This window comes from Oncorhynchus masou, unplaced genomic scaffold (assembly GCF_036934945.1).
Source record: "Oncorhynchus masou masou isolate Uvic2021 unplaced genomic scaffold, UVic_Omas_1.1 unplaced_scaffold_2445, whole genome shotgun sequence".
Taxonomy (NCBI): domain Eukaryota; kingdom Metazoa; phylum Chordata; class Actinopteri; order Salmoniformes; family Salmonidae; genus Oncorhynchus; species Oncorhynchus masou.
This window is the reverse complement of record NW_027008898.1, coordinates 1-27,765: the sequence shown is the minus strand read 5'-3', so window position 1 is coordinate 27,765 and position 27,765 is coordinate 1. Positions and strand designations below refer to the sequence as shown.

General features: G+C 44.3%; 1 long non-coding RNA gene across 3 annotated transcripts; it reads left to right on the top strand.

The window, feature by feature from the left end:
• Positions 1–4,901: 4,901 nt before the first annotated feature.
• Positions 4,902–27,737, top strand: LOC135533553 (uncharacterized). 3 transcript variants are annotated; one of them, XR_010454551.1, is made up of 4 exons: positions 4,902–5,015; positions 18,245–18,432; positions 27,249–27,364; positions 27,670–27,737. It is a non-coding gene; the product is annotated as an uncharacterized LOC135533553 (long non-coding RNA). The 3 variants fall into 3 exon arrangements; XR_010454550.1 differs by lacking the exon at positions 4,902–5,015 and adding an exon at positions 16,324–17,563; XR_010454552.1 differs by lacking the exon at positions 4,902–5,015 and adding an exon at positions 16,324–17,897.
• Positions 27,738–27,765: the final 28 nt, after the last annotated feature.

Here is a 27,765-nt window from a genome sequence, read left to right as displayed (position 1 = left end):
ATCCACTATACTGTCATTATAATATCCACTATTCTGTCATTATAATATCCACTATTCTGTCATTATATTATCCACTATTCTGTCATTATAATATCCACTATTCTGTCATTATAATATCCACTATTCTGTCATTATAATATCCACTATACTGTCATTATAATATCCACTATTCTGTCATTATAATATCCACTATACTGTCATTATAATATCCACTATTCTGTAATTATAATATCCACTATTCTGTCATTATAATATCCACTATTCTGTCATTATAATATCCACTATTCTGTCATTATAATATCCACTATTCTGTCATTATAATATCCACTATTCTGTCATTATAATATCCACTATTCTGTCATTATAATATCCACTATTCTGTCATTATAATATCCACTATCCTGTCATTATAATATCCACTATCCTGTCATTATATTATCCATTATTCTGTCCAGGTAACAGGAGATAACCATGGGACTGGAGGAATCCAACTAGAAACTTGGCATCAATCTATATTTTGTGAAAATAGTAGTGTTCCTATTCACAGCTTGTCAGTGCATATTTAAAGTCTGTGGTCAATGCAGACAAACACAAACGAGCTGGGACCAGGCTGAACTCATGGATGAACTCAAAACATCTGGGTCACATGATTAAAGATTTTTAGATTAGACGTTGAACACGAACCATATAAAGCCACAGAGAGATCAATCCATTAAGCAGGAGAATTTATAGTATGGAGTCTATGGAGACAATGGCCATCTGTCAGTCAGGTCAAAGCCCAATCTGTTTTCAGCCCCACCTGTTTAGTCAAATAAAAACACAAATGCTGTGGTTGTTGCCTTTCTTTCATGTAATTTTGACATTAGTGATGTCACATATCAGTTTGCAAAAAGTGTTAAAAATATATAATTGAGTTAATAAAGCTAAATACAACATGGTCTTTTTTGTTTTCTTGAGTCAGTGCTTTCTGTGGTGTCAACCAGCAGAAAATACAGAGTGTTGGTAATGTTCTCTAGTTGCGGTGTGATTGGCTCAAAAATTCAAGGGATTCGGCACAACAGGAGCCCTTGCATAAACTGCATCGTTAACAGGTCTGAGATCTTGAACAAAACTCCAATCACCTGAGGCTTTTCGGACAGGATGAATAAGGGTATGACAGGGAGAGTCGAGACAAGGCACAATAGCTCTTCTTTCTACCAATGACAGCTTCCTGAATTGGGGGACACTGAGTTCTGCTTGGTCTGTGTGCCCTCAGGTGTGACAGTAAGAGGCTCAACCCCTCTCATTCCCCCAATGTCATACTTATCTTTAACCACACTTTTTGGCTCAAGGGCCACATCAGGATTTTGAAATTGCGGGGGCCTCCCGAGTGGTGCAGCGGTCTAAGGCACTGCATCGTGGTGGTTGAGGCGTCACTACAGACCTGGGTTTGATCCCAGGCCATGTTACAGCTGGCATTGACTGGGAGACCAATGAGGCGCGCACAATTGGCCCAGCGTCGTCCGGGTTAGGCGACGGTTTGGCAGGCACAGATTTTCTTGTCCCATTGCGCTCTATCAACTACTGTGGCGTGCCGGACACATGCATGCTAACACGGTCGCCAGGTGCACGTTGTTTCCTCTGACACATTGGTGTGGCTGACTTCCGTGTTAAGTGGGCAGGAAGCAGTGTGGCTTGTGTCAAGAAGCAGTGTGGCTTGGCTGGGTTGTGTTTTGGAGGACGCATGGCTCTCGACCTTCGCCTCTTCCAAGTCCGTATGGAAGTTGCAGCGATGAGACAAGACTGTAACTACCAATTGGATACCAAGGAATTGGGGAGAAAAAAGGTGTCTCCTGGGCCAGATTGATGTGCCCGACTGAAGGATATGCGCCAGAAACGTCCATCCAACAGCCCGTGGGCCACACTTTGCCCCCTCGACATAGGCCTATAAGGATGTTCTCTCCCAGACTAATGGATATGATGTCTGGAGTGTAGCATAAGGTAACCAGTCCATCCAACATCATCACCTATATGTTCTCTCCCAGACTCATGGAGACAGTCTGGAGTGTAGCATAAGGTAACCAGTCCATCCAACATCATCACCTATATGTTCTCTCCCAGACTCATGGAGACAGTCTGGAGTGTAGCATAAGGTAACCAGTCCAACCAAACAGCATGGCCTATATGTTCTCTCCCAGACTCATGGAGACAGTCTGGAGCGTAGCATAAGGTAACCAGTCCATCCAACAGCATCATAATACAATCACTCAAAGGCCATTACCAGAATGTGTTTAATTTTGGAGTCTAGGCTCGACCAATTATGTACCCAAGACATCTGTTTTCTGTTTTTATAGTTTTTCTGCTGTGCCTAATATGCGGTAGGCTTTGTATTGTATAATGGCACAATCATTATTTAATTCCGAGTTTTTTCGGGCTTGGGCTCAGTTATAGTCTATGTGTATTCATAAGTTCTAATATACAATATCCAGACTGACCATGTTTTTCATGCAGTTTCAACCTGTTGAACATCTTTTTTCAAATGTATCAGTCACAATGAGTTTTAAAAGCACGATACTGTTTTGATAATAAGTGTTTCATGTGATTTTTGTTTGTTGTGTGTGTATGTGTATTTGTGTGTGTGTGTGAGAGAGAGAGAGTTTGAAGAGTAGATGTATGTGTTCCAGAGTAGAGTGTTCAAAACACTGAGATGTTCCAGGAGTGACTTTGTGTACTGTGGGATTTTGAATCAGTTTGGCTGTTTGGAGAGGTCAGAGTGTATGTTTGAAGTTGTTGAGTGGTTTTTGGCAAAACACTGTAGATGTATATGTTCCAGAGTAGAGTGTTCCAAAGTAGAGAGTGTTCCAGAGTAGAGAGTGTTTTAGAGGAGAGAGTGTTTTAGAGGAGAGAGTGTTCCAGAGTAGAGAGTGTTCCAGAGTAGAGAGCGTTCCAGAGTAGAGAGTGTTCCAGAGTAGAGAGTGTTCCAGAGTAGAGAGTGTTCCAGAGTAGAGAGTGTTCCAGAGTAGAGAGTGTTCCAGAGTAGAGAGTGTTCCAGAGGAGTGTTCCAGAGTAGAGAGTGTTCCAGAGTAGAGAGTGTTCCAGTAGAGAGTGTTCCAGAGTTGTTCCAGAGTAGAGAGTGTTCCAGAGTAGAGAGTTCCAGAGTAGAGAGTGTTCCAGAGTAGAGAGTGTTCCAGAGTAAGAGTGTTCCAGAGTAGAGAGTTCCAGAGTAAATCCAGAGTAGAGAGTGTTCCAGAGTAGAGAGTATTCCAGAGTAGAGAGTGTTCCAGAGTAGAGAGTGTTCCAGAGTAGAGAGTGTTCCAGAGTAGAGAGTGTTCCAGAGTAGAGAGTGTTCCAGAGTAGTGTGTTCCAGAGTAGTGTGTTCCAGAGTAGTGTGTTCCAGAGTAGAGAGACACACAGTACCAGCTGTAATAGAGTACTGACAGTGTCTGCAATGGCAGACGGGAAGATGCAAATTACCTGAAAAATATCTAATCTCTCAATCTCAAAGTTCACCAAATTCATGCATTAAGCTGTTGAAACGCCCCTGACCCCCATAATGACTGTGGACTAAGCCCCCAATGTCTTCAAATCCTAGAAAAGTTCATGGACAGCCCACTCCAGTCGCAGCTACAACCACCTCCACCGACTACCACTATTGTTACCTCTGGAGAGAGAGGAGTTTCTACCCCTGGGGAGAGAGGAGTTTCTACCCCTGGGGAGAGAGGAGTTTCTACCCCTGGGGAGAGAGGAGTTTCAACCCCTGGGGAGAGAGGAGTTTCAACCCTGGGGAGAGAGGAGTTTCAACCCTGGGGAGAGAGGAGTTTCAACCCTGGGGAGAGAGGAGTTTCTACCCCTGGGGAGAGGAGCTTCAACCCTGGGGAGAGAGGAGCTGCTACCCCTGGGGAGAGAGGAGTTTCAACCCTGGGGAGAGAGGAGTTTCAACCCTGGGGAGAGAGGAGTTTCAACCCTGGGGAGAGAGGAGTTTCAACCCTGGGGAGAGAGGAGTTTCAACCCTGGGGAGAGAGGAGAGAGGAGTTTCTACCCCTGGGGAGAGAGGAGCTTCAACCCTGGGGAGAGAGGAGTTTCTACCCCTGGGGAGAGAGGGAGTTTCTACCCCTGGGGAGAGAGGAGCTTCAACCCTGGGGAGAGAGGAGTTTCTACCCCTGGGGAGAGAGGAGTTTCTACCCCTGGGGAGAGAGGAGAGAGGAGTTTCTACCCCTGGGAAGAGAGAAGCTTCAACCCTGGGGAGAGAGGAGATGCTATTAGGAGAAACTGCGATCCTGCTCGGGAAGTGCTTGCCAGGAGCTTCCGTGACAAATGTTTGGCAAGAGCTTCAGTGGCGAAGACTGCTCAACTTGCTGATGTTTCACGATATGCCATGGTTGTCTCAGTAACCAGGTCCCAACCCAATTGAACACTACTGGGAGATCCTGTAGCGGCGCCTGAGACAGTATATTCCACCACCATCAACAAAACACCAAATGACGGAGTTTCTTGTGGAGGAATGATGTTGCATCCCTCCAATAGAGTTCCAGACACTTGTAGAATGTATTTCAAGGCGTATCTACACCAAGGAGCATTGTTCTGGCGGCTCATGGTGGCAAAACGCCCTGTTAAGACACTGTGTTGGTGTTTACTCTATTTTGTCAGATACCTGTAAGGGTATGTCGCTCATCACTGCAATCCATCTGTTCTTGTACTTTATGCTGGTCTACATTGACATAGATCTGTTGTTGTACTTTATGCTGGTCTACATTGACATAGATCTGTTCTTGTACTTTATGCTGGTCTACATTGACATAGATCTGTTGTACTTTATGCTGGTCTACATTGACATTTTTATCTTATCTTTTGTTCCATTGGTTGGCCTTATCTGTGTGTGTGTGTGAGAGAGAGAGAGAGAGAGAGAGAGAGAGAGGGAGAGGGAGAGAGAGAGAGAACAGGCAGAACCTGATATGTAAATTAGATGAGAAAACAAAAGTATATTTCGATGACCGAGTGATCATTCCAGAATCTGCTTCTGTTGAGAGAAATTAAAGGTAAGACGATTGTTGTGGGTATTAATACAGGTGATGATAGTGTTGTGTGTATTAATATAGGTGATGATAGTGTTGTGTGTATTCATATAGTTGATGATATTGTTGTGTGTTAATATAGTTGATGATATTGTTATATGTATTCATATAGTTGATGATATTGTTGTGGGTATTCATATAGGTGATGATAGTGTTGTGTGTATTCATATAGTTGATGATATTGTTGTGTGTTAATATAGTTGATGATATTGTTATGTGTATTCATATAGTTGATGATATTGTTGTGTGTATTCATATAGTTGATGATATTGTTATGTGTTAATAAAGTTGATGATATTGTTATATATATTCATATAGTTGATGATATTGTTATGTATATTGATATAGTTTATATTTTTGGTAGACAGAGTGTTATAATAGTCCTACTCTCATTAAAATGTATTTGATGTAAATTAGATGCGGGGAGGGATTGGTTCCGTGCCCATCTGTGTTCCCCAGGGTGATCTCTTACAGTATCATAGGCCTATCTTCTGGTCTTCTCAAAACAGGCTTAAAACACAACAAACAACAAACAATAATTTTCTCTTTTTAATCTACTGTTATCTCTTTTCACTCAGGAAAGTATTTTGTGTGAAAGAGAGACAGTTAGATATTGTGGAAAGACTAACAGCAACTTACACTTCCTCAAAATCAGTTGTGTGTATTCATTGGAGCTCACCATAGCAAAACGTTTGGCAACTTAAACCGTTTAGGTCACCTTGTACGGCGTTTGGAGCAAATAGTTTCTGCATTGTTGCAAAACTTGTGGCTGCGGTGTAAACTAATGAATACGACCCAGGTAGTGGCCTATGACTCGGTTGTTGATGCTGAAACCTGAACGTAAACTGAGAGGTGTACTATGATGCAAGCTGGATATACTGGTTTTCTAAAGTTAGCTATCTTCAGTTAGCTTCACATTCCAGCTCAAAGCCTCCTCCATAGGAGTGTACAGAGCGCTAGTCATCAGGAAGGTGCTCTCAGCAGAAGGGAAAATATATAATGACTTGACAGTTTAATCATACAAAATGGCGCTAACTGGACGTGAGCAAATTCAATCAGTGGAGGCTGCTGGGGGGAGGACGTTCCACCTGTTCCACTCCAGCCATTACCACAAGCCCGTCCTCCCCAATTAAGGTGCCACCAACCTCCAGTCAATTCAATATATACAACATTCATTCATCATAATTCTACATTTGATAAATGTAATTGTATCATAGTTCTACTACAGTGTAGTGATCTATACAACTTCCAACGTGCGTTTACTGTGAACACTGAGGCTGACCACAGTTTTAACAGTGACCAAGAAGGCTATTTGATCACAACATAGGCCTACCAGAGTGGCCTACCATCAAAAACAATGTAAAAAAGGCATCCAATAACATTTAACATGGAAATAGATGTTCTATCAATCAGTCTGCAGGAGCAGCCAATGTGTGGTGTTTAATGTAAGTCTTCATTCCATGAGAAAAAAACATGCAGAGCTTCACATGAACCTGTTGATCTACTTGTCCTTCACACAAGGAGGTGACTGAAAATGTTGTTGTGTTTGATGCAAGAAGACACTTTCCTAATTAAAACACATCATTATTCCCACACCATTACTACAGAGAATCAGACACATGATGCTACCCTCTGCCCATTGGCTGCTTAGTTTATTCAAGCATGTTTCAAAATACGACACTGCCAAGCGTGTCCAAAGCTGAGGCAAAGGGTGGCTACTTTGAAGAATCTCAAATATAAAATATATTTTCATTTGTTTAACACTTTTTTGGTTACTACATGATTCCCTATGTGTTATTTCATAGTTGTGATGTCTTCACTATTATTCTACAATGTGGAATATAGTACAAATAAAGAACAACCCTTGAATGAGGAGGTGTGTTCAAACATTTGACTGGTACTGTATGTGGCTAATATTGCATTGATACGATCACAATTCCCACAGTGAAGGGAACCGTTGATGGTGATAACTAACGGTGAAAACTCTAGAAAGTTCAGCGAAGTTCTATCTCCTGTTTTTCTGCGCACTCTGATATTTCCTCTGGGGCTGCGAGCCTGAGCACGGGCTCAGCTTAGTGGGAACGTTGGTCACAATACCAACCAAGTAACCCTGTTGGGGCCAATGAATGAATGCATATGGTGATTGCCTTTCACACGATCAACCCGGGTTTGCTTCCCTGCCCTGCTGTTCGCTACATTGGTGTCAGAATGGAATGGTGTCTGTAAGGTCATCAGAACGCAAGGCCTGGACGTGTGAGGGGGCTGAGTAGGCGTCTTCCTGTTTGGAGGGGGCAGAGTGAGCCACATTACAACTCCCAACATGTGGGTTAACCCTATTGGTGCGTAGGGTGTTTGCCTTTCCCACCATCGACCCGGGTTCGCTTCCCTGCCCTGCTGTTCGCTACTCTATTGATATCATAGGCTTTCTGACACCCGTTGAATAAAGCAACACTAGAATATGAGTAAAGGATGTTAGGATAATATCAGTAAGTGTTGATTTAGAGTTGTCTTCTGGGTTCAGCCTTCTAGCTGCCTTCATCCATTGGGTGAAATGTAACAAATGACATGTCCTCAGAGTTGGGAGATAACCACTCCTAGTTTAAACCACTCCTAGTGGGGCTACGGGTTCCCAACTAGGAACACCCCCCCCCCCTTCAGCCCACAACGGTGGCGCAGGGAAAGCAAAAATATTCTTAAAAATATTTAACCTCCACACATTAACAAGTCCAATAGCTTAAATGAAAGATAAACACCTTGTTCATCTACCCAGCATGTCAGAATTGTAAAATGTTTTACAGCGAAAACATAGCACATATTTATGTTAAACCACCACTAGGGAAACATACAATATGTAGCCACATGGCTATGCAAAATAGCACAATCACAAACGCAGGATTAAAAGAAAAATAATTCACTAACCTTTTGAAAATCTTCATCAGATGACAGTAATAGCACATGTTACACAGTACATTTATGTTTTTTTCAATAATATGCAATTTATATCCATAAATCTCCATTTACATTGAGCCATGTTCAAAAAATGCAGCAGAAATGACCGGAGAAATTATAAATATCTCCAGCAGCTAACGCCAGATAACAGCAATAAACATCATAAACTTTGACTAAATATACATGTTCTACATATATTTAGAAAGATACACTTCTTCTTAATGCAAACGCTGTGTTACATTTATTTTTAACGTTACAGAATTCGTTCACTATTCAATAATCTGAGACGGCGCTCAGCCATTAGCATTATTTCTCTACTATGTTGGATTCGACAAAAATACAATTTTATAACATAAATATTCCCTTACCTTTGATGGTCTTCGACAAGAATGCCGTGGAAGGAGTTATACTTACCTAATATAACGTTTGGTTGCAGTTGGTGTGTCTTTGTATTAGCAAAAGCTAACATCTTCAGGTGAATTACCCCAAAAGGACTTCTGATCACGAAAATTGCGCATCAAAACTTCAAATTGACATATTATATGTCGACTAAACTGGTCAAACTAAATGCAGAATCAAGCTTTAGGATGTTTTTAACGTACAAAACAATTGGCGATTAAATCAAACGTAACGAACTCACTTCAACCAGTTTGGAAAAAAACGTCCGTTTTTCCAGAGCGCGCTCCTGAAAACTCGTGACACCTCAGTATTTGGCCCACCAAGCAGTCAAAGCTCGTGCTATTTTCTCCGTTGCACGTCTCACTGTAAGACGGGAGCCGCTGAAGAAATAGAAACTGTTCCCAGAGCCATAGCTGGTTGGCAAGGGTGGGGGCGATGACGTCAAAGTTGGAGGAATTTTCTAAGGAGGGAGAGAGAGTTTGGGAGAATGGCTGCCCTGTGAGTTCTGCTTTACATACAGACATAATTCGAACGGTTTTAGAAGCTTTAGAGTGTTTTCTATTCAATAATTATTATTATATGCATATATTAGCAATTTTTGACAGTTTCTTTGTTTAGTTTACTTTGGGCACACAATTCATCCAAAAGGGGGCAGTATTTCCCATAGCCCCATAAACCACTCCTAGTTTAAACCACTCCAAGTTTTTACCACTCCTAGTTTAAACCACTCCTAGTTTAAACCACTCCTAGTTTAAACCACTCCTAGTTTAAACCACTCCTAGTTTAAACCACTCCAAGTTTAAACCACTCCTAGTTTAAACCACTCCTAGTTTAAACCACTCCTAGTTTAAACCACTCCAAGTCTAAACCACTCCTAGTTTAAACCACTCCTAGTTTAAACCACTCCTAGTTTAAACCACTCCTAGTTTAAACCACTCCTAGTTTAAACCACTCCTAGTTTAAACCACTCCTAGTTTAAATCACTCCTAGTTTAAACCACTCCTAGTTTAAATCACCATAGCAACCATTTCATTATTTCCCCAGAGCAGCAAGGGAATCTAGAGACTCATTCTTTGTAGAATCACAATCACCTTTTTCACCCAGTACATTTAAACATACAGGATCTTAATTTGAGAAAATATTCCTGCAGCATCAGGAAATGTGAATTATTATGTGGATTATAATTAATGAACATTTTTGTGTGAGTTGATATATTGAAATAGAGCCTTTTTAGGTTGGGTTAAAGATGGACCAAAATGCAGCGTGGTTATTGTTAAGCATCTTAAATAAAGACGAAAATGTAAACACTATACAAACACAAAATAAGAAAACGTGGCAAAACCGAAACAGTCATAGACTTACCTAGACAACGACACTGAACACAACCCCATAAATCTAATAAACCCCTAGACAAGACGAAACACATAAATCACCCATGTCACACCATGGCCTAACCAAAATAACACAGATAACTAAGGCCAGGGCTTGGATATATAGTTTGAGGATATATAATTAATTCTCTGTCTGTATTGGCCGGATTGAACCCTATTTCTAGTCCTGCAAACAGAGAGAGAACAACATACATGGATATGTGTTTAACACGGTTTAATGCTTTTTTCCATATTTTTTTAAAACATATGAATCATATTCATTTGTAGCTCCCCCTGTATGGCAGATTCTCAGTAGGTTTCAATAGTCCATTAACCTAACAGCCTGGCAGGCCTACAGAAGGCCACACACACACACACACACACACACACACACACACACACACATTATCACCACACACACACACACCAGAGTTAGTTTGAGAATGCAAAATGATGTCCTGTGTTCAGACATTATAACCACCTACCACTAGAGGGTGACTAAAACACAGTTCTGTTAGTTTGTCATTCTTACATTCACGGTAACAAAATGAAACCCTGATGTGGTCAGGAGTCTATTGAGTCTGTCGTGGATGTGCTGTGGTGTTCAGGAGTCTATTGAGTCTGTCGTGAGAGGATGTGCTGTGGTGTTCAGGAGTCTATTGAGTCTGTCTGAGGATGTGCTGTGGGTTCAGGAGTCTATTGAGTCTGTCGTGAGAGGATGTGCTGTGGGTTCAGGAGTCTATTGAGTCTGTCGTGAGAGGATGTGCTGTCGGGTTCAGGAGTCTATTGAGTCTGTCATGAGAGGATGTGCTGTGGGGTTCAGGAGTCTATTGAGTCTGTCATGAGAGGATGTGCTGTGGGTTCAGGAGTCTATTGAGTCTGTCGTGAGAGGATGTGCTGTGGGGTTCAGGAGTGTCTCAGGGATGTGCTGTGGGGTTCATTGAGTCTGTCGTGAGAGGATGTGCTGTGTTCAGGAGTCTATTGAGTCTGTCGTGAGAGGATGTGCTGTGGTGTTCATGTGCTGTGTTCAGGAGTCTATTGAGTCTGTCATGAGAGGATGTGCTGTGGTGTTCAGGTGTCTATTGAGTCTGTCGTGAGAGGATGTGCTGTGGTGTTCAGGAGTCTATTGAGTCTGTCGTGAGAGGATGTGCTGTGGGGTTCAGGAGTCTATTGAGTCTGTCGTGAGAGGATGTGCTGTGGTGTTCAGGAGTCTATTGAGTCTGTCGTGAGTGAGAGGATGTCTGTCTGTGTGCTGGGGGTTCAGGAGTCTATTGAGTCTGTCGTGAGAGGATGTGCTGTGGGGTTCAGGAGTCTATTGAGTCTGTCATGAGAGGATGTGCTGTGGTGTTCAGGAGTCTATTGAGTCTGTCATGAGAGGATGTGCTGTCAGTCTATTGAGTTTCAGGATGTGCTGTGGTGTTCAGTCTATTGAGTCTGTCGTGAGAGGATGTGCTGTGTTCAGGAGTCTATTGAGTATGTCGTGAGAGGATGTGCTGTGTTCAGGAGTCTATTGAGTCTGTTGAGAGGATCTGTCATGAGAGAGATGTGCTGTGGTGTTCAGGTGTCTATTGAGTCTGTCGTGAGAGGATGTGCTGTGGTGTTCAGGAGTCTATTGAGTCTGTCATGAGAGGATGTGCTGTCGGGTTCAGGAGTCTATTGAGTCTGTCGTGAGATGGATGTGCTGTCGGGGTTCAGGAGTCTATTGAGTCTGTCGTGAGAGGATGTGCTGTGCTGTGGGTTCAGGAGTCTATTGAGTCTGTCGTGAGAGGATGTGCTGTGGGGTTCAGGAGTCTATTGAGTCTGTCGTGAGAGGATGTGCTGTGGGGTTCAGGAGTCTATTGAGTCTGTCGTGAGAGGATGTGCTGTGGGGTTCAGGAGTCTATTGAGTCTGTCGTGAGAGGATGTGCTGTGGGGTTCAGGAGTCTATTGAGTCTGTCGTGAGAGGATGTGCTGTCGGGTTCAGGAGTCTATTGAGTCTGTCGTGAGAGGATGTGCTGTGGGGTTCAGGAGTCTATTGAGTCTGTCGTGAGAGGATGTGCTGTGGGGTTCAGGAGTCTATTGAGTCTGTCGTGAGAGGATGTGCTGTGGGGTTCAGGTGTCTATTGAGTCTGTCGTGATGAGGATGTGCTGTGTGGGTTCAGGAGTCTATTGAGTCTGTCGTGGGAGGATGTGCTGTGGTGTTCAGGTGTCTATTGAGTCTGTCGTGAGAGGATGTGCTGTGGGGTTCAGGTGTCTATTGAGTCTGTCGTGAGAGGATGTGCTGTGGTGTTCAGGTGTCTATTGAGTCTGTCATGAGAGGATGTGCTGTGGGGTTCAGGAGTCTATTGAGTCTGTCGTGAGAGGATGTGCTGTGGGGTTCAGGTGTCTATTGAGTCTGTCGTGAGAGGATGTGCTGTGGTGTTCAGGAGTTGTCAGAGGATGTCTGTGGTGTTCAGGAGTTGAGTCTGTCGTGAGAGGATGTGCTGTGGTGTTCAGGAGTCTATTGAGTCTGTCGTGAGAGGATGTGCTGTGGGGTTCAGGAGTCTATTGAGTCTGTCGTGAGAGGATGTGCTGTGGGGTTCAGGAGTCTATTGAGTCTGTCGTGAGAGGATGTGCTGTCGGGTTCAGGAGTCTATTGAGTCTGTCGTGAGAGGATGTGCTGTGGGGTTCAGGAGTCTATTGAGTCTGTCGTGAGAGGATGTGTTGTGGTGTTCAGGAGTCTATTGAGTCTGTCGTGAGAGGATGTGCTGTGGGTTCAGGTGTCTATTGAGTCTGTCGTGAGAGGATGTGCTGTGGTGTTCAGGAGTGTCTATTGAGTCTGTCTGTGAGAGGATGTGCTGTGGGGTTCAGGAGTCTATTGAGTCTGTCGTGAGAGGATGTGTTGGGTGTTCAGGAGTCTATTGAGTCTGTCATGAGAGGATGTGCTGTGGGGTTCAGGAGTCTATTGAGTCTGTCTGTCGAGAGGATGTGCTGTCGGGTTCAGGAGTCTATTGAGTCTGTCGTGAGAGGATGTGCTGTGGGGTTCAGAGTCTATTGAGTCTGTCGTGAGAGGATGTGCTGTGGGGTTCAGGAGTCTATTGAGTCTGTCGTGAGAGGATGTGCTGTGGGTTCAGGAGTCTATTGAGTCTGTCGTGAGAGGATGTGCTGTCGGGTTCAGGAGTCTATTGAGTCTGTCGTGAGAGGATGTGCTGTCGGGTTCAGGAGTCTATTGAGTCTGTCGTGAGAGGATGTCTGCTGTGTGTGTGGGGTTCAGGAGTCTATTGAGTCTGTCAGGGATGTCTGTCGGGTTCAGGAGTCTGAGTCTGTCGTGAGAGGATGTGCTGTCGGGTTCAGGAGTCTATTGAGTCTGTCGTGAGAGGATGTGCTGTGGTGTTCAGGAGTCTATTGAGTCTGTCGTGAGAGGATGTGCTGTGGTGTTCAGGAGTCTATTGAGTCTGTCGTGAGAGGATGTGCTGTCGGGTTCAGGAGTCTATTGAGTCTGTCGTGAGAGGATGTGCTGTGGGGTTCAGGAGTCTATTGAGTCTGTCGTGAGAGGATGTGCTGTGGGGTTCAGGAGGATAACATGTGTGGTGGGTCTATTGAGTCTGTAGGATGTGCTGTCGGGTTCAGGAGTCTGGGGGCCCTAGTCAAAGGTAGTGTACCACACAGCCCTATGGGCCCTAGTCAAAGGTAGTGCACTACACAGCCCTATGGGCCCTAGTCAAAGATAGTGCACTACACAGCCCTATGGGCCCTAGTCAAAGGTAGTGTACCACACAGCCCTATGGGCCCTAGTCAAAGGTAGTGCACCACACAGCCCTATGGGCCCTAGTCAAAGGTAGTGCACAACACAGCCCTATGGGCCCTAGTCAAAGGTAGTGTACCACACAGCCCTATGGGCCCTAGTCAAAGGTAGTGCACCACACAGCCCTATGGGCCCTAGTCAAAGGTAGTGCACCACACAGCCCTATGGGCCCTAGTCAAAGGTAGTGCACCACACAGCCCTATGGGCCCTAGTCAAAGGTAGTGCACTACACAGCCCTATGGGCCCTAGTCAAAGGTAGTGCACCACACAGCCCTATGGGCCCTAGTCAAAGGTAGTGCACTACACAGCCCTATGGGCCCTAGTCAAATGTAGTGCACAACACAGCCCTATGGGCCCTAGTCAAAGGTAGTGCACTACACAGCCCTATGGGCCCTAGTCAAATGTAGTGCACTACACAGCCCTATGGGCCCTAGTCAAAGGTAGTGTACCACACAGCCCTATGGGCCCTAGTCAAAGGTAGTGCACCACACAGCCCTATGGGCCCTAGTCAAAGGTAGTGCACAACACAGCCCTATGGGCCCTAGTCAAAGGTAGTGTACCACACAGCCCTATGGGCCCTAGTCAAAGGTAGTGCACCACACAGCCCTATGGGCGATAGTCAAAGGTTGTGCACAACACAGCCCTATGGGCCCTAGTCAAAGGTAGTGCACTACACAGCCCTATGGGCCCTAGTCAAAGGTAGTGCACAACACAGCCCTATGGGCCCTAGTCAAAGGTAGTGCACCACACAGCCCTATGGGCCCTAGTCAAAGGTAGTGCACCACACAGCCCTATGGGCCCTAGTCAAAGGTAGTGCACTACACAGCCCTATGGGCCCTAGTCAAAGGTAGTGCACCACACAGCCCTATGGGCCCTAGTCAAAGGTAGTGTACCACACAGCCCTATGGGCCCTAGTCAAAGGTAGTGCACCACACAGCCCTATGGGCCCTAGTCAAAGGTAGTGCACTACACAGCCCTATGGGCCCTAATCAAAGGTAGTGCACCACACAGCCCTATGGGCCCTAGTCAAAGGTAGTGCACCACACAGCCCTATGGGCCCTAGTCAAAAGTAGTGCACCACACAGCCCTATGGGCCCTAGTCAAAGGTAGTGCACCACACAGCCCTATGGGCCCTAGTCAAAGGTAGTGCACTACACAGCCCTATGGGCCCTAGTCAAAGGTAGTGCACCACACAGCCCTATGGGCCCTAGTCAAAGGTAGTGCACCACACAGCACTATGGGCCCTAGTCAAAGGTAGTGCACCACACAGCCCTATGGGCCCTAGTCAAAAGTAGTGCACCACGCAGCCCTATGGGCCCTAGTCAAATGTAGTGCACTATGAAGGGAATAAGGTGCCATTTGGAATGGATCCTCAGACTTGAGTCACTGGTCCTGGCGACTGCTTGTTGTTCATACCGTATTGTTTTAATGATTAACCTTGTACTGCAGTGGGCTAAATCAGGCCACACAGAGTGTTTCTGGGTCTTAAACAAATCTACTTTGAAACAAAAGTATACACATCACACACATGGTTATGGGTTTAAATGTTTACCTTGTCAGATATAGAGTTGAAATATATTCCAATTTGATTTACATTCCAAATCTAAAATGTATATACATCACAGAAGACTGAATTATAACAAAACCAAACATTGTATTTTCTGATTTAAAAATGTAATTCTGTTTATTAATTATGAAAAATGTTAACACTCCACCCATGAGGCCACTCGGTCATCTGACTGCAGGAAAGCGGTAGCGACACAGCGATTTTATTGTAAACCCATGGATTTTCTCATCAGTAGGTTAAACTGGTTTTCAGATGATGCTTACCTTGGGTCAATGACACTAGACTTTAACAGATGTGATGGTATCCTAAGTCAATCAGTAACAAAAATGACACAAAGTCACTTGACATTGGGAAGGTGAATAAACCTTTCCCAAGGTTTCTTTCTCAGCACATAGGAACATCTTACTGATTTGACAAGTTCTGTTTTGTTATTGTGTGTTTATCTGTATGTTACCTTCCTGTAGTTGGCCATCTGGGAGGATTCTGTATGGAGGAATGGTCTAAGATCACCCCAATGTGTTCTCCGACTCATAAAACATTTAAGAAAAAGTCTTAGTGCTGTTTCCATGCAAGGTGGAGGCAGGTAGTCTAGTGGTTAGAGTGTAGGGGCGGCAGATAGCCTAGTGGTTAGAGTGTAGGGGCGGCAGGTAGCCTAGTGGTTAGAGTGTAGGGGCGGCAGGTAGACTAGTGGTTAGAGTGTAGGGGCGGCAGGTAGCCTAGTGGTTAGAGTGTAGGGGCGGCAGGTAGCCTAGTGGTTAGAGTGTAGGGGCGGCAGGTAGCCTAGTGGTTAAAGTGTAGGGGCGGCAGGTAGCCTAGTGGTTAGAGTGTAGGGCCGGCAGGTAGACTAGTGGTTAGAGTGTAGGGGCATCAGGTAGCCTAGTGGTTAGAGCGTTGGGCCAGTAACCGAAAGGTTGCAAGATCGAATCCCTGAGCTGACAAGGAAAGAAACTGCCATTCTGCCCCTGAACAAGGCAGTTAATGTCAGGATTTGGCCAGGGTTGTTCCGATTTTTGGTCACTAGATGCCCCCATTGTGCTTTTTGACCTTTTGCTTTCCCTTGATCCCCATTATTATTTGCACCTGTGCCTCGTTTTCCCTGATTGTATTTAAACCCTTGGTTTCCCTCAGTTCTTTGCTCTGTGTTTGTATGTTAGCACCCATCCCTAGTGTTCTGTGTGCTCTTGTTGATCCCGGTGGACGCTCTTGTGGAATTCTGTTTTTGTTCTTGTTTATTTATTTTTGAGTATCTTTTGAGGCTTTTTGTGCTATACCTACCACCTTGTGGATTTGCCTTTTTGTCTTGGAGGATTACCTTGTGGATTGCCTTGTTCTTGTGGAATTCCTTTTGAGCTTGTGGAGTTACATGTTTTCCTGAAGGACTTCACTTTTTACTTTATTAAATACACAGTCTCAAGTACTGCTGTGTCTGCCTCATATTCTAGGTTCTGCTGACTATTCGTGGCTCAGTTGGTTAAGTGACTGTTTCTCACTCCGGAGACCCGGGTTCGTAACCGGGTCCTGACAGTTAACCCACTGTTCCTAGGCCGTCATGAAAAATATGAATTTGTTCTTAACTGACTTGACGAGTTAAATAAATGGGGGGGTGAGGTGTTGAAGGGGAGTAATTTTTGACCCCTACCTTTTTGAGAAAATAATTATTCATTTCTTAAACAAAATCTCTTTCTCTGAGCAATTGTATTAGCTTAAAATCATTTAATTTTCCCATTTTGTTTGAGCATGCAATATATTTCAGTCTTTGAATCATGTATTTTATACAGTCATTTTTGCTACTCTTTATCAAGGGTGTTAATAATTTGGGACCCAACTGTATACTTCAAAATTAGAGATATGTTGAACCTGGATCCATCATAATGATTCTACATGTTATAGTATGATCCTGGATCATCATAATGATTCTACATGTTATAGTATGAACCTGGATCCATCATAATGATTCTACATGTTATAGTATGAACCTGGATCATCATAATGATTCTACATGTTATAATATGAACCTGGATCATCATAATGATTCTACATGTTATAGTATGAACCTGGATCCATCATAATGATTCTACATGTTATAGTATGATCCTGGATCATCATAATGATTCTACATGTTATAGTATGATCCTGGATCATCATATTGATTATACATGTTATTGTATGAACCTGGATCATCATAATGATTCTACATGTTATAATATGAACCTGGATCATCATAATGATTCTACATGTTATAATATGCCATAGCCTTTCCAGGCCAAAAGTTAAACTACTGTTATGGTTATGATATTCTATGGTGTCGTGTCACTAGACTTTGACCAGATATTATTGCATCCAAAGATCAACTGTACATAGAACATAGATACAGAGACACTTGACATCAGGAAGGTGCTCTCTCAGCACAACGGAAAATATCTCAATGACTTGACATGTTCTGGTTGTGAATTCAGCCTACAAGGTAAGAATCTTCCCAGGGATTATTATAAAGTGTGTAGAGACATTAAGTGTATGTTGTTATTTTACTAGTGAATGAAATTAAAACAATCAGATCTAACAGTCAATTTCACCTGCGACAGCTACGTGACAGTTCAATCATACAAAATGGCGCTAACTGGGTGTTGACGATAAAATTGAAAAACATATTGTTCGTATATCGTATTATAGGATTCGTATATCTGGTTATTTTACCATTTGTAAAAATGTTAATTTATCATAGTTCTAAATCATCTTTCAGAATATCGGAACGTGTTGTTTTCAAAATGTCCATGATTTCCTGCTCTTTGTGTAATTTGGTATGAAAGCACTGAACATACTTCTCTTAACATTGTTATTATGAATTAAATGTATTAATAGCATAATAATAGCATACCTGTTGAACAAAGCAACACACTAGAATGAGTGAAATGATTAACGGAGAAAGTGAGATATTATTATCAATAGTTTCTCTACATGGAGAAGAGGTGAAACATATCAGTCACCACTACATGTTCATGTGATGCATTAAATCACCTGACTGTTTGGATGTGTCTGTCAGTAAATGTTTTATTTCTAAGAGATAATGAATAAAAGAGAATAATTTAACTTCAATAATTATTTGTCACTGTGTTAACCACAACCAACATGTTGGATCTCTGTTTAGGGGTCAGTGCTCTGAAATGAGTCTCTCTGGGAAGAGAGAGGAGGGGGCCCTGTCTCTAAAATGAGTCTCTCTGGGGAGAAAGAGGAGGGGGTACCTGCCGCTAAAATGAGTCTCTCTGGGGAGAAAGAGGAGGGGGGCCCTGCCGCTAAAATGAGTCTCTCTGGAGAACATGACACCAAAGCTAAGAGGTGAGATGACAATATTACATAAGAACCTATATAGAGTTTATTTCTAAAACCTTATATCAACAACAAAAAATCACGTTATTTTTCATCAGAAACGATTGCTTATGGGGAACATTCATGTATCTGTAAAATATTGATTTAAAAAAAAAAAAGATTTTAATTCATTGATTTGTGTATGAAATTTTGTTTTGCAAAACACTATATTGCTGGAATGAAATGTTTGTATCCAGTATATTTGACTGTTATATGTGGATGTCTCACCAGCACACACACACACACACACCACACAACACACACCACACAACACACCACACCACACACCACACACCACACACCACACACACACACACACACACATCTTTGCCAGCACACACACACATACATCTATATAATTATTAGGCAATAGGGGAATAACGGAGTTCGTTACTGTGTTGAGACACCAAAGTTTATTGTTCAATTTGCTTTTTCTTTACGGTCAGGGACAGTATGTGTGTAGCCAGATTCTTTTCACTCGCTATCCTCGTTTCATTTTGTGATTCACCGGATATGTCATAATCCTCGAGTCGAGTGACAGACGAACAACCTGCCAGCTAGTGGAGTTAGTCGGTACAGCTAGGTAAGCTACTGTTGACTAACCCCATTCTGTACAAATTTGTGTAACCGCAAATTCAAACGAGGCTGCAATGGAAACTAGTGTGACTGTAGCGACTGTGTTGGCATCAAAATCTGGGATGTGAACTACGTTTCTATTCAAGCATTGATTGTCATGGTAATGGTTTGATAGCATTGATTTTGCTGGAAAGAGGAGAAATTGTGCTTTACAAGGGTATCCATATTACAGTTGACCTGGAAGTATTAGGTTTTTTTGGAGGCTAAAAAAAGGTCAATTGTACGGAACAGCACGATGTACAAAGTGCATTACTCACCACGAACTGCAAGAAGCTTTTTCCTTTAATGAATCCGATGAGAAGGATATACTGCTTTCCCGGGAACAGGCCCAGATCTCCATCATTTGCGTGAAGAAAAGACGGAGGAAAAGAGGACCCAGATCGGGCTGCCTTTTGAGAATCCGTAGGCAAGCGAGTAAACTCCCACTGCCATCCATTTTACTTGCTAACATGCAATCATTGGAAAATAAAATGGATGACCTATTACGATTATCTGACAAACGGGACATAAAGAACTGTAGTATCTTATGTTTCACCGAGTCGTGGCTGAATGACGACAGGGATAATATAGAGCTAGCGGGATTTTCAATGCACCGGCAGAACAGAGAAGCAATGTCTGGTAAGACGAGGGGTGGGGGTGTGTGTCTTTTTTTAAAATAACAGCTGGTGTGTGATGTCTAATATTAAAGAAGTCTCAAGGTATTGCTCGCCTTTGGTAGAATACCTTATGATAAGCTGTAGACCACACTATCTACCAAGAGAGTTCTCATCTATATTATATTTAGCCGTCTACTTACCAACACAGACCGCTGCTGGCACTAATACCGCACAAAACCAACTCTACAAGGCCATAAGCAATCAAGAAAATGCTAGAAGCGGCGCTCCTAGTGGCCGGAACGTTAATGCAGGCAAACTTAAATTAGTTTTACCAAATTTTTACCAGCTTGTCACATGTGCAACTAGAGGAAAATAAACTCTAGACCACCTTTACTCCACACACAGAGATGCATACAAAGCTCTCCCCTGCCCTCCATTTGGCCAATTTGACTATAACTCTGTCCTCCTGATCCCTGCTTACAAGCAAAAACTAAAGGAGGAAGTACCAGTGACTCGCTCAATACGGAAGTGGTGAGATGACGGAAAGCTACACTACAGGACTGTTTTTCTGGGGGGTGTTTTGGAATATGTTACGGGATTCGCCCAATGGCATTGAGGAGTATACTACATCAGTCATTGGCTTCATCAATAAGAGCATTGACAAAGTCGTCCCCACAGTGACCATACATACACATCCCAACCAGAAGCAAAGGATTACAGGCAACATCTGCATCGAACTAAAGGCTAGAGCTGCCGCTTTCAAGGACCGGGACAATAAGCAAGTGTCTTCACTGACATTTTCAACCTCTCCCTGACTCAGTCTCTAATACCTACATGTCTCAAGCAGACCACCATAATCCCTGTGTCCAAGGAAGCGAAGGTAACCTGCCTGAATGGCTACGTCGGTAGCCATGAAGTGCTTTGAAAGGCTGGTTATCGCTCACATCAACAGCATCTTCCTGGATACCCTAGAACCACTCCAATTCGCATACTTCCCCAACAGATCCAAAGATTACGCAGTCTCAATCACACTCCACACTGCCCTTTCCCACCTGGACTAAAGGAACACCAATGTGAGAATGCTATTCATGGACTACAGCTCAGCGTTCAAAACTATAGTACCCTCGAAGCTCATCACTAAGGTGTGGACCCTGGGACTAAACACCTCCTTCTGCAACTGGATCCTGGACTTCCTGATGGGCCGCCCCCAGGTGGTAAGGTTAGGCAACAACACGTCTGCCACGCTGATCCTCAACACTGGGGCCCCTCAGGGAGTGTACTTAGTCCCTCCGGTACTCCCTGTTCGACCACAACTGCGTGGCCAAACACGACTCCAACATCATCAAGTTTGATGAAGACACAACAGTGGTAGGCCTGATCACCGACAACATTGAGACAGCCTATAGGGACATTTGGGTACAAAACATTTGTTTTGTACCCTGCTGCTCTTCATTTAAATGTTTTACTTCAGTTTATTCGGTTAATACTTTCTTAACACTTCTTGAACTGCACTGTTGGTTAAGGGTTTATAAATAAGCATTTCACAGTAAGGTCTACACTTGTTGCATTTGGCGCATGTGACAAATACAGTTGGATTTGATTATGCATGCTGTACGTTACGTCAAGACACTTCGCTATTTAACGTACAGCATCAGAGGGGACAGTTTTTCTACTTTTCTCCAATACTATCGGGCCATTACCATGGGCGTAGAAACGTAATTCACACCACAAATGTTGATGCCAACACAGTCCCCACAGTCCTATTAGTTTTCATTTTGGCCTCGTTTGAATGCTGTGGTTGCGCAAATTTGAACGGAATGGGGTTAGTCGACAGTTATTTTTGGGGCGCCTCAAGTAGTCTGGACACATGACATGGAGCCCAGTTTCATAATATTACCTTATGTCCCGAGTTATGAAGTAATCACGAAAAAGCTGTCCTTATTTTAGGGCATTTTTCATTAATTCTATTGAGCACCGTGGCACCAACACGCCTTCTGAACGTGCTATTCCCATCCCACTGCTCTGCGTCACAATGCCAGCTTTGCTATTGTTATCAATGACACCTGCCTGTGTGAACCTTGTAACCTTGGTTAACATAAAATAACAAGGTTATGGCTATTTAGTGTGCACCTACACTCTATGCCTGGGTACACGTTGTGGTGACCCTCAGTCCTAGCGATGGCTATTTAGTCGCTACACTCTATGCCTGGGTACACGTTGTGGTGACCCACAGTCCTAGCGATGGCTATTTAGTCGCTACACTCTATGACTGGGTACACGTTGTGGTGACCCACAGTCCTAGCGATGGTTATTTAGTGGGCACCTACACTCTATGCCTGGGTACACGTTGTGGTGACCCACAGTCCTAGCGATGGTTATTTAGTGGGCACCTACACTCTATGCCTGGGTACACGTTGTGGTGACCCACAGTCCTAGCGATGGTTATTTAGTGGGCAACTACACTCTATGCCTAGCGATGGCTATTTAGTCGCTACTGGGTACACGTTGTGGTGACCCACAGTCCTAGCGATGGCTATTTAGTGGGCACCTACACTCTATGCCTGGGTACACGTTGTGGTGACCCACAGTCCTAGCGATGGCTATTTAGTGTGCACCTACACTCTATGCCTGGGTACATGTTGTGGTGACCCACAGTCCTAGCGATGGTTATTTAGTCGCTACACTCTATGCCTGGGTACACGTTGTGGTGACCCACAGTCCTAGCGATGGTTATTTAGTCACTACACTCTATGCCTGGGTACACGTTGTGGTGACCCACAGTCCTAGCGATGGTTATTTAGTCACTACACTCTATGCCTGGGTACACGTTGTGGTGACCCACAGTCCTAGCGATGGTTATTTAGTCACTACACTCTATGCCTGGGTACACGTTGTGGTGACCCACAGTCCTAGCGATGCGATGCCTGTTGGTGATTTAGGCCTTATTTAGTCCTAGCGATGGTTACACTACACTCTATGCCTGGGTACACGTTGTGGTGACCCACAGTCCTAGCGATGGTTATTTAGTCGCTACACTCTATGCCTGGGTACACGTTGTCGTGACCCACAGTCCTAGCGATGGTTATTTAGTCGCTACACTCTATGCCTGGGTACACGTTGTGGTGACCCACAGTCCTAGCGATGGCTATTTAGTGGGCACCTACACTCTATGCCTGGGTACACGTTGTGGTGACCCACAGTCCTAGCGATGGTTATTTAGTCGCTACACTCCATGCCTGGGTACACGTTGTGGTGACCCACAGTCCTAGCGATGGTTATTTAGTCGCTACACTCCATGCCTGGGTACACGTTGTGGTGACCCACAGTCCTAGCGATGGTTATTTAGTCGCTACACTCTATGCCTGGGTACACGTTGTGGTGACCCACAGTCCTAGCGATGGTTATTTAGTCGCTACACTCCATGCCTGGGTACACGTTGTGGTGACCCACAGTCCTAGCGATGGTAATTTAGTCGCTACACTCCATGCCTGGGTACACGTTGTGGTGACCCACAGTCCTAGCGATGGTTATTTAGTCGCTACACTCTATGCCTGGGTACACGTTGTGGTGACCCACAGTCCTAGCGATGGTTATTTAGTCGCTACACTCCCTGTGCCTGGGGTTACACGATGTGGTGACCCACAGTCCTAGCGATGGCTATTCAGTCACTACACTCTATGCCTGGGTACACGTTGTCGTGACCCACAGTCCTAGCGATGGCTATTTAGTCGCTACACTCTATGCCTGGGTACACGTTGTGGTGACCCACAGTCCTAGTGATGGTTATTTAGTGGGCACCTACACTCTATGCCTGGGTACACGTTGTGGTGACCCACAGTCCTAGCGATGGTTATTTAGTCGCTACACTCTATGCCTGGGTACACGTTGTGGTGACCCACAGTGACCCACAGTCACTGTGGTGACCACTCTACCTGGGTACACGTTGTGGTGACCCACAGTCCTAGCGATGGCTATTTAGTCACTACACTCTATGCCTGGGTACACGTTGTGGTGACCCACAGTCCTAGCGATGGTTATTTAGTCGCTACACTCTATGCCTGGGTACACGTTGTGACCCACAGTGACCCACAGTCCTAGCGATGGTTATTTAGTCGCTACACTCTACACGTTGTGGTGACCCACAGTCCTAGCGATGGCTATTTAGTGGGCACCTACACTCTATGCCTGGGTACACGTGTGGTGACCCACAGTCCTAGCGATGGCTATTTAGTCGCTACACTCTATGCCTGGGTACACGTTGTGGTGACCCACAGTCCTAGCGATGGCTATTTAGTGGGCACCTACACTCTATGCCTGGGTACACGTGGTGACCCACAGTCCTAGCGATGGTTATTTAGTCGCTACACTCCATGCCTGGGTACACGTTGTGGTGACCCACAGTCCTAGCGATGGTTATTTAGTCGCTACACTCCATGCCTGGGTACACGTTGTGGTGACCCACAGTCCTAGCGATGGTTATTTAGTCGCTACACTCTATGCCTGGGTACACGTTGTGGTGACCCACAGTCCTAGCGATGGTTATTTAGTCGCTACACTCTATGCCTGGGTACACGTTGTGGTGACCCACAGTCCTAGCGATGGTTATTTAGTCGCTACACTCTATGCCTGGGTACACGTTGTGGTGACCCACAGTCCTAGCGATGGCTATTTAGTCGCTACACTCTATGCCTGGGTACACGTTGTGGTGACCCACAGTCCTAGCGATGGCTTATTTAGTCGCTCCTACACTCTATGCCTGGGTACACGTTGTGGTGACCCACAGTCCTAGCGATGGTTATTTAGTCGCTACACTCTATTCCTGGGTACACGTCCTGTGGTGACCCACAGTCCTAGCGATGGTTATTTAGTGCTACACTCTATGGCCTGCCTGGGTACACGTTGCGATGGTGACCCACAGTCCTAGCGATGGTTATTTAGTCGCTACACTCTATGCCTGGGTACACGTTGTGGTGACCCACAGTCCTAGCGATGGTTATTTAGTCGCTACACTCTATGCCTGGGTACACGTTGTGGTGACCCACAGTCCTAGCGATGGTTATTTAGTCACTACACTCTATGCCTGGGTACACGTTGTGGTGACCCACAGTCCTAGCGATGGTTATTTAGTCGCTACACTCTATGCCTGGGTACACGTTGTGGTGACTCACAGTCCTAGCGATGGCTATTTAGTGGGCACCTACACTCTATGCCTGGGTACACGTTGTGGTGACCCACAGTCCTAGTGATGGCTATTTAGTGCTACACTCTATGCCTGGGTACACGTTGTGGTGACCCATGTCCTAGCGATGGTTATTTAGTCGCTACACTCTATGCCTGGGTACACGTTGTGGTGACCCACAGTCCCAGCGATGGCTATTTAGTCGCTACACTCTATGCCTGGGTACACGTTGTGGTGACCCACAGTCCCAGCCCACAGATGGTTATTTAGTCGCTACACTCTATGCCTGGGTACTAGCGATGGTTAACCACACTATTTGTTGTGGTATCCTAGCGATTCTGTGAACGCTGTGGTGAAGTCCTAGCGATGTTATTTAGTCGCTACACTCTATTCCTGGGTACACGTTGTGGTGACCCAAAGCGACCTACACTCTATGCCTGGGTACACGCTGTCCTCCTAGCGATTTCAAGATGTGGTTAAACAGGCAGACGGCGAGCGATTTCTGTTTCAAAATGGCTGATGGGTAATTTGATATGCATCGCCTGGGTAAATCTTTGTTCGTAGGCATCGAACCTTGAGGGAAGTCGCTACACTCTATGCCTGGGTACAGGTTCACTGAGTTGCAAACCAAATGGATAAGTCTCGCTTGTGTTGACATTGATTTGTAGATCTGAACGCAGTTGGTACCTCTGATTTAAGGAGCCTAGCAAGTGACGCGAATGAGTTAGGAATGCTGCCATACCTGCAGAAGGCCACAGGGCAGCAAGGACATACCTGTGTCTATAGCAAGATAGCTATAAACCCATACTGTTTTTTGCCTTAAAAAACCTAAACCTAACAATCAATCACATTTATTTAAACAGCCCTTTTTAAATCAGCAGATGTCACAACGTGCTATACAGAAACTCTAACCCTTCTTATTACCTATTTTTGCCTCGGTGCTGGTTGATGAATTTGACAATGAATGCACAAGAAAAATAACACTATAATGTTCAGGCTTATTGATAATCGTTATAGTAATGAAGTATAATTTCAAAATATGAGCATTAAAACAGATAATAAAAACATGAATCATCACTATATTCATTCACAGTTGTCTGTTAAAGGCTTTTTCAGTCTTTCCTCTTGCATTAGCAGTATGGAAAGGGACAGAACATAGCCCAGAACATAGCCCCCACAGAAGTTCTCTTGCATTAGCAGTATGGAAAGGGACAGAACATAGAGAACATAGCCCCCACAGAACTCTTGCATTAGCAGTATGGAAAGGACAGAACATAGCCCCCACAGAAGTTCTCTTGCATTAGCAGTATGGAAAGGGACAGAACATAGCCCCCACAGAAGTTCTCTTGCATTAGCATGGAAAGGGACAGAACATAGCCCAGAACATGGAAGTTCTCTTGCATTAGCAGTATGGAAAGGGACAGAACATAGCCCAGAAGAAGTTCTCTTTGCATTAGCAGAAGTATGGAAAGGGACAGAAACATAGCCCCCACAGAAGTTCTCTTGCATTAGCAGTATGGAAAGGGACAGAACATAGCCCCCACAGAAGTTCTCTTGCATTAGCAGTATGGAAAGGGACAGAACATAGCCCCCACAGAAGTTCTCTTGCATTAGCAGTATGGAAAGGACAGAACATAGCCCCCACAGAAGTTCTCTTGCATTAGCAGTATGGAAAGGACAGAACATAGCCCCCACAGAAGTTCTCTTGCATAGCAGTATGGAAAGGGACAGAACATAGCCCCATAGCCCTGAAAGTTCTCTTTGCATTAGCAGTATGGAAAGGGACAGAACATAGCCCAGAACATAGCCCCCGCAGAAGTTCTCTTGCATTAGCAGTATGGAAAGGACAGAACATAGCCCCCACAGAAGTTCTCTCTTGCATTAGCAGTATGGAAAGGGACAGAACATAGCCCCCACAGAAGTTCTCTTGCATTAGCAGTATGGAAAGGGACAGAACATAGCCCCCACAGAAGTTCTCTTGCATTAGCAGTATGGAAAGGACAGAACATAGCCCAGAACATAGCCCCCACAGAAGTTCTCTTGCATTAGCAGTATGGAAAGGGACAGAACATAGCCCCCACAGAAGTTCTCTTGCATTAACATTTTGCAATAAAACATGATTATGTGTCTCTGAAATGAAACCATCAAGTGATAGATTTCAAACAAACACATGGCTGTCAATAAACAATCGCATGCCAACAATCGATTAGCTAGTAAAAACACATCTATCACTTTTATAATTTTAAACAATAACATCTAATTTACCAACTTTTATCAAAATGGATATAGAGCTTATTTGGAATGAAACTATTATTATGTTTCCTCTGAGCTCAGAGTAGATGAGAGATGCAATATTTGTCTCTGTTGTGTTGAAGTCCAATCAAGCAGGAGAGACCAGCCTCCCCTGTACCCAGCTGTGTGTCCATGAAGAGTGACCGGTCAATGTATAAATTGATAGACTTCAGAGAGGAGATTATTCTACTGAACAAAGGTAAGAAGAACTCAGGGGGTCCTGGTCAGTGAGTTAAACAACACTGTCTCTAGTCATTTCTCCTCTCCCATATTCCCATTTATTCTTGTTGTTTTCAAAATATATAGGCTAATGCTTATGTGTGTATGTGTGTGTGTGTGTGTGTGTGTGTGTGTGTGTGTGTGTGTGTGTGTGTGTGTGTGTGTGTGTGTGTGTGTGTGTGTGTGTGTGTGTGTGTGTGTGTGTGTGTGTGTGTGTGTGTGTGTGTGTGTGTGTGTGTGTGCCCTCCCTGGTTGAGGAAATGTAATCTCATGTTTTGTCCACAGAACCGAACAGGAGACAACAGAGTCAGAGAGATTCTCAGTCATCAAACAGACCTGGCCTCCATATTCAGTGTATGTGGTCCTGTTATGTACATTTGT